The sequence below is a fragment of the Hylaeus volcanicus genome, chromosome 2, assembly GCF_026283585.1.
Source record: "Hylaeus volcanicus isolate JK05 chromosome 2, UHH_iyHylVolc1.0_haploid, whole genome shotgun sequence".
Taxonomy (NCBI): domain Eukaryota; kingdom Metazoa; phylum Arthropoda; class Insecta; order Hymenoptera; family Colletidae; genus Hylaeus; species Hylaeus volcanicus.
This window is the reverse complement of record NC_071977.1, coordinates 23,888,492-23,894,626: the sequence shown is the minus strand read 5'-3', so window position 1 is coordinate 23,894,626 and position 6,135 is coordinate 23,888,492. Positions and strand designations below refer to the sequence as shown.

The 6,135-nt window shown below is 42.1% G+C and overlaps 1 long non-coding RNA gene across 1 annotated transcript in view; it reads right to left on the bottom strand.

The window, feature by feature from the left end:
* Positions 1 to 1,488: 1,488 nt before the first annotated feature.
* Positions 1,489 to 6,135, bottom strand: part of LOC128872920 (uncharacterized) — a 78,212-nt gene continuing 73,565 nt past the window's right edge. Inside the window, exons 5-7 of the long non-coding RNA XR_008456276.1 lie at positions 4,449 to 4,567; positions 3,548 to 3,769; positions 1,489 to 1,636 (exon numbers count right to left, since the gene is read on the bottom strand). This is a non-coding gene — a long non-coding RNA (uncharacterized LOC128872920). The remainder of the gene's footprint in view (positions 1,637 to 3,547; positions 3,770 to 4,448; positions 4,568 to 6,135) is intronic.

Genomic DNA, 6,135 nt, shown 5'->3' with positions numbered 1-6,135 from the left:
GATGTTAATGTTCCAACAGTAACAGAGCAAAACGGATCGTACGCAATTGGATAATGTAACATTAGACATCAAATATTGTGTATGTATTACTTATTAATGAATTGAAAGAAACTTTTGAGACAATTTAATATATCTAGAAACGTCTACTTTATCCTGTCGATGCTTTGAAGTTTAAATAGCTATGTAGCGTATTGCATAAAAAAATTGCAAGATTGTCTACTGCAAATGACGAATGTAACCGAAAAGATCCTTCTCTCCTCGATCGTTCGATACTTTTATCGACCCCGTGGTTCCGTCCGCGAGAAAAATCGTACAATTTTGCCGCAGACGGAAACACAGCAGCGATATTGATGCGGAACTGTCAGCGTGCAGCAGCACGCGCAGTTAAACGGACTCCGATAGTCCTATCAAACTCCGATATCGATACTTTCTAAATTGTTGAAAACCCGTCGATATCCGATCGTCGCGCAATCGAAACGTGGTTGCGTCCCCCGCGGCAATAACTTGGCCGAAATGAAATCAAACTTGTATAAAGTGCCTACCCCTTGTCTTTCGCATGGTTGAAATTTCTTTGAGCGGATGTCAAAGTGTAAACACAGTCCACGAGCATCGCGAAGCAGAAGCGTGAAGCACGGGGATCGTTTAAAGTCGTCTAAATTTCTATTACAACCTCGAATGCCACCGGGAGCACTTTGCTTATTACGTTGCCAGCAATATTTGAACAACCGATCGGTCTTCCCTCGGTCTTCCGAGAAGAAAACTCATTATCTTAGGCAATAATACCGACGTCTCCCGATGCTGGTTCCCTCTCGACGACTAGAACCCCCAAGGAACAATAATGCCCGGGGAAACGTTTTCTGGGTGGGGGAGGGGGTAAACTCGGCTACGTCGCCGCCTCGAACCGTATCGACTGTCTTTCGCATTAAAACTATCAATCCATCAGCGGGCGCCTCCGTGACAAAACACGAAGAAATACCGCCCAAAGCCACGTCGGTGTGGCGAGGGATGATGGTGCCTGTAAGAAAAGTGGCTTTCGGTTGAACCAGCACCGAGAGGCATATCGGTCTCTTCCGTTCCCTTCCTCGAGCCCGGCTCCGCTCGAGCATAATCCAATTTGCGTTCTTCCTTCGCGACGAACAAATGAAGAACCATGCTCGTAGCTATCGGTCGACGTGCACCGACTTCTCGATTAAACGACCACGGTGTTGTCTCTCGCCTGCGGATGCTGAGGAAATGATGTAACACTGTGTAGTTCGATTATTCGCGAACTATAATCTGAGGGATGTTGTTGATATGAAATTCGAGATAGGTGCGTTTCGAGACCTTAACACATTCGCGATCGGCAGATATTTTACGTTTCTAATACCGAGGACTGACGAAAATAATACAATTCTGAAGCTATAGTGTAAAATATATTTATTTTGGTAATCTAAAACGAACGACGTACTTTTCCTTTTGCATTATAAACATACATTCAATGTAGTTCTTCAATGAATACTTTTATTAAGAATCTTCAATAAGTGTTTCAAACACTTGATTAAGTATTTTTCTAACGCGCCCATTTCCTCAATTTTGTATTCGACTATTATCCTTGTTACTACATCCGAACATACTGTCATTGATAATCCACTCGTTCCTGTGAATTAAAGAACAGTTCGCCAAAGGTTTAACCGAGAGGTAGATAGCGGGTGAATCGATTCTAGGGAACGGGAGGGTGGAAAATTGGTGAATCCTTATGGTCAATGGAGTCCGCTTCAGGAAACGAGAGAGCCATCCCCATCCCCCGGAATATGAGAACACATCGAGTGTGCAAATGTCTTCCCGGTCGACCTCGTTCAACGGTTAGACTTTGCGTCTGCGAAAGTTTCAGCGAACTTCGTTACAAATTCATGCTTCTGAATTGTTTACTCCCTGCTCAGTGGTAATGGCGACCGAGCGACTCCACCTTTTAGCGTTTCGTCGTCCGTACTAATTTCTTTCATTAAATAATAGTGGAGTGATAAACGGTGACTTTCAGCGTTAACATTGCTGCGAGGGTTTACAGCATGTAATTCTGGTTTGCTCTGTTGCAGTTAAAATAAATGGACAAAATTGTACAGTGGTTAAAGAGAACCTAGTTCACAAACTATCTCAACCTCAATCAGCTTCGGAGTCGCGTTTACAACATTATTCTATGTAGTATGAACAAATTTCTTTAAAGCCAGTACACTTCTCGTGGCAGTAGCGACGAGACGTTTCCCGTTTGATCTAGGCGAGCAAATCCGCGATCGAATTTGTCAGCTTAGCGGTAATCACCGTATGATCCAAGGACGAACATCGAAATAGCAATAAAAGAATCGCCGGGAATTGCTTGGGGCAGATAGAAACAAAATGAACGGAAGATGAAAGAAGAGAATGGTGAAGGAGGATGAAGACAAGGAGGTCGGAGGTGAAGGGAATATAAAAGGGAATGGCGGAGCCCTAGTGTCCGCTTCGAACAGAATTCAGTAGCCATTGCGCAGTCCATAAAGTTCTCTCCTGCCTTAGAATGGCGCTCTTTTCTCCCCCGAGCGTTAAGGTACACCCCATAGCGAACATCAATAGGAATGCCATTTGGGACTGCTCTAAGAAACTGCTAATAGAGCGTCGAGCTTCGGAATGAGAAAAAGACGAAGAAGAAGGGAAAAGAGAATCGGTGGAACTCGAGGAAGACGGATTCAGGAAATTTCTTCGCAACTGTCGAATCAATCGGGTGCAGGCGCGTCCAACGATTACCCTTTCCATGCGTCATCATTTTTTGAACAAAATAAATATTACTTTTCTACATTCAACTTTAAACCTCACTTTTGTGTAGTAATTGGAATTATGATGTCACGTGAAATGAGCAAACAATGACGGCAGCTCGACGCAAACATGAATGCTCGGCCTGGCGTGTCTATTTGTTCACTTTTCTTTGTTTGCATCGAAACCATGGACGGGCAAATAAATCAAATTAATTTTGTAATATGCGTGTCGTTATTTGGATAATGTTAAGTACCAATTATTGTCTGGCATTCCGAATGTGGAACGATCGGGAGTGTGATTAATTATTTCGAGACAGATTCGATTTACCCGCGGAAGTACATAATAATTAAACTCCGGATTTTATCCATTCATGGTGCGGTTAAATATGAGGAATACATGATGAATGAGTGCATAGTAAAATATTAATATTATCATATGTATTTATGAGGTGTAGTCTACATGCAAATCATAATATATCTCATCAAGCGTTTTATTATATCTTCATTTAATTAAAAATTAAGAAGAAGCATGTTATCATTTTGTACGTATTAAATAATCATTCTACACACGGTTTGTTGATGTTTTTCAGGCTAGAATTACGTCATAAACGAATAAAATCCGAAGTTCGGCGTAGAAGAGTATTGATTTAAGAAGTGTTCATCGAATGAAAAGCCTCGAGAGCTCAATTGAGTCCGATTCTCTTCTTCGAGGAGTTACGAATGCATTGTTTCGTTAAGAAAAGGTAGAAAACTGTAAGGATGAAGGATGCCCCATCCTCGAATACCTTTTTTCCTGGCAAATCCGGACGAAATCTTACTTTCATGGCCCATTCTTCTCGTCACCCGGATACAAAGGTCACTGTGCCCAGTTGCGACTAGCCATTCCGTAGATCCTTTCAGTGTTCACCCATTAATGGGACTCGATCGACCCTCCTCGTGACATCGCTTTATTTCTCCGCTTGGACAAGACGCGGCGAGGGACCCAGAGTTATTTCGAGAGGGCAGCGCTGAAAGAAAATGCTGCCTTATTCATTGGTCTCCTACTACCATCAAAAGGATCTCGGTTTTGTTCCCTTCGCACCACTTTTTGCTCCAGTGAAATTTTCATATTCGCGATAAACGCCTTTATTTATTCACCCCTATCGCGACGGGGTTGAGTAGTTGCCTCGGAAATTGCGATGCAATTTTTTGTATGCGTTTAAAAGCGCATGAATTTCAGAGGAAAATTGTAATTTTAGATCAAAACAATGATATACTTTACTGGGAAATGTTTTATATTCATTGACATTGTAGGAAAAAGTAATACGTCGTGCAAGCAAAAGAAGAATGTACTTTTATAATGCGCAAACGATACATTTTGCATGTAGAAATTCTTTTTATTAAACGGAAAATTAATCAATGGTTTCGAAGCAATTCTATCGTAAATTATGTAAAATTTTTTAAAGGAAATTTAGTACACGGATTAATATGTCTTTAGAGAAGTAATTTTGATAATTTGTTGCCTGGAAAATGTTGTAATTTAGTGAAATCCGAAGGTTCGATGTCTGCGGTATATAGGGGATGAATTTTGCGAGTCGGGAGAACCGCATCCTGGCGCCATCTCTGTAGCAACTTCGCAACCCGTTCAACCCCTAATACCATCCCTCCCGAAAAGGAAAACGGGGTTGTTTAAAACATATCGTTTACCTGAAATTTACCCCATTTCGCCCCTTCAGTCCTCAACGCCTGCTGCCATCTACTGCGACTCGTTTACCCTCGCAACAGAACTCATTGCAAATTATGCGGCGCCAGCTGTGAATTTCTTCCTGCAACAGAACGTAATAATAATAAGAAACGAGTAATCGATAATTATTTAATTCAAATTTTAATCGCGTCTCAAGCAGGATTCGGTAAATCAGTCTCATCGATCACCCACTAGCAAAATTTAGACGACACGACAATTTATTTTTATATATTTCATTTCCATTTAAATACCCACACTCGGTACAAGTCTTATATAACTTATTGCGTTTATGAATGCAATAAAAAGAACCTATATGAACCTCTACAAAGCTTTATATACCTGTACTAATCTCCTGTACCTCGCGTGACTCTAGAGTCACGTATCCATTACCTACATTATTCATCTGTGACTTCCCTACCGTCTATAAACAATCCATTTGCAGAAACCACGTTTCAATTACATCCTACCATTACTATTTATCAATAGAGAAATCAATTTCGGTTGTGGAGAGTCGACCCTTGACAAAGTAATAAAGATCATATTTTGTTCGTGTATATATTTGTATCTGCGCCTTCCATTCAACCGATTACGTATTAAAATAATTAAAGAAACAGGAGGACAGAATTTCCGCCACGTTTCCGCGAGTTTGCCACGGCGCCGTGGGACGAGTTTTTCGACTTCCTTCCGCTCGTTCCAGTGAAACGAAAGGAAGCCAAGGAGCATCGCCGCGTGGCCCTTTGTGAATAATAAAATCCCTTCCATCGTCGAAGCACTTCGTATATCTCTGACGCGCATACATGCATACATTTCAAAGATGCACGTACGTACACAACGCGTTACTTTGCATGTTGGTTAACTACGCTACCGATACGAACAAAGAAAGTAAGTCTCCGGACCAGGCACATCGAGGGGGTCTTTTGAAGTGGTCGTCCTTTCGCAGAATCGATCCGAACTTTCAACGTTCCTCCTCGAGCGCACGTCCCCTTCAATCCCGTGTTATATCCGAATTCCATCTATCCACCTACATACCAATCTGCCTACCTACTTACCCACCTTGCCGTGTCACCCCTGCCACGAGCAGGGCTGCCTTTTTAAGGCACATCGGCGCGTGTATAATTTAATTCGCCGCTGAACCGCGAACCGGATGATAAACATGCTGCCGGCGGAAAGTTCGAGGAACCCCGAACGCCGCCGAGAATTCCCGCTCTCGGTGCGTGTTTAAATCTGCATGCCAGTGTATGTACGTCTCCCTTCAAGAATGTCGCTCCGCGTTCAACGAAGTACTCACGGTACGTAGACGTTACCTTTACGAAACCCAACATGTCGTAGTTTCGCCCAACTGGATTATTCAGAAGTTCGCGGGTCGGAGAATTATTAGTAGTTCTATTAACGGCGGGACATAACTACTCAAATATGAAGGATGTTTATTCAAACCTATTAGATTACCATCGTTCTGCAGAACTTTTTTGGATATGAGACTATCGTAGTTATTCGTGTAACTTCGTGTAACTTCGCAACTCTTTTACCGTGAGACTTCAAACTAATAATGTAATAATCACGACGGAAATTCACTCCTGGTAAAACATCAGGTACATTTAATTCAAAAAATGTGTTCAACGAATTGTTGTCGAGCAGCTGCATGTAGCTTCG